At 31.4% G+C, this 1,526-nt stretch overlaps 1 protein-coding gene across 1 annotated transcript in view; it reads left to right on the top strand.

Annotated features, from left to right (window-relative positions):
- LOC106883959 (Fanconi anemia group A protein) overlaps positions 1 to 1,526 on the top strand; it is an 88,126-nt gene that overhangs the window by 82,719 nt on the left and 3,881 nt on the right. The window lies entirely within an intron of this gene.

Genomic DNA, 1,526 nt, shown 5'->3' with positions numbered 1-1,526 from the left:
GTAAAAAAAATAATAATAAATAAGGTGGGGAAGGTTCAGATTACATATAGTCCATCTCTACCCGTGGGATTCCGTAAAAAGAAATTAATAAATAAGGGGGGGAAAGGTTCAGATTACATATAGTCCATCTCTACCAAGGAAAATATGTTGTCTATTGACTTTTTATACATGCTAGGCCACTGGTTGAAAAATTTCTAAAATTTTACTATCCTATATTATTCTAAGTATATATATATATATGTGTGTGTGTCTGTGAGTGTACACACCTCTTTTCTGGAAAGATCGCAGCATTCTATTTAAAAACGAACCGAACCATTTTCTATGTTTATCAACAAAACTATATTACCAGAGCCTTGCATATGTAATGTCGTAAGTTGAAAAATAAGAACTCATATATATGTCTTCAATTAAAATAACGAAATTATAAATGAACTTTAAATAACTTTAATTAATTAATTAATTATTGTTTGAAGGCGACTGAGGCCGAGATGAGTAAAAGCAAACAGGGGGAGGAATACAAGTGTTTGTAAGTGTCTTGTTGCCTATCGTTCTCTCTCTCTCATCCCCCTCTCTCCCTTTTTTCTACCTCTCTCCCTCATCACATTACTCTATTGACATTTCAAAACCACAACATGAGTGTTCGACACTCGGCGACGTTTATTTCTTTTGTTTATTCCCAATTTTCTCTCTTTCTCCTGAACTTTGTGATGAAACAGAAATATAAGTGCCATTTGTTTAATTTATTCGATGTGACATGCACTTGTTTCTTTTAATTAGTTTATCAAAACTCATCGTTCACGAGTCTTAGCCAACCTGTTCACATTAATTCTCTCTCTCCTTCACTTGTTGCTAATTACATTTAATTTGTGTCTTTTAATGACTCTTTGGTATGTTAAACATGTTATCATCGCATTAATTGGGCAGAACGAAATATAATAAATGAACTTGTGTATTAATGAACACTTCCGATGATAAATAATTGTCACAAATAGAGAAAGATGTAACGAGTATAATGTGTAAATAAATATATTATTATTATTATTTATAAAATAATTATATTTCGAAAGACGATCATTTGATCGTATATATATATATATATATATATATACTCTTGGGTCTGGGGAGAGTCATTCTCTTTTGGTGCCTTATAATTTAAGACACACACACCTGTACAATTTCCACTTATTTGTTTTTTAGGATCTTTTTTAAAACGGGGGCCACATTTTTCATTAATGTTTTACGTAGTGCTTTTGGTACCGAAAGACTTTCAAACTTCGTATACTTATCTATTTTGTGTTATAGAACAGAAAAATATTTTTGTATTCGAATTTATTTCATGTAAAAAATTGTCTTATTTCGATAATTTCAACCAATCACTGACGTCCATTCAGCCGATATACATTAAGTGCCGACTACATAAACAAACGATTCTTCGTTTTATTTGCTTTTTTCATTTTAAATTTGCTTTAACCCTAACCCTAACTCTAACCCTAGGGTTAGGGTTAGGGTTAATTGTTGCAGAATCG

The sequence above is a fragment of the Octopus bimaculoides genome, chromosome 3, assembly GCF_001194135.2.
Source record: "Octopus bimaculoides isolate UCB-OBI-ISO-001 chromosome 3, ASM119413v2, whole genome shotgun sequence".
Lineage (NCBI taxonomy): Eukaryota > Metazoa > Mollusca > Cephalopoda > Octopoda > Octopodidae > Octopus > Octopus bimaculoides.
The sequence above is the reverse complement of the archived record's forward strand: the minus strand, read 5'-3'. Positions and strand labels throughout refer to the sequence as shown.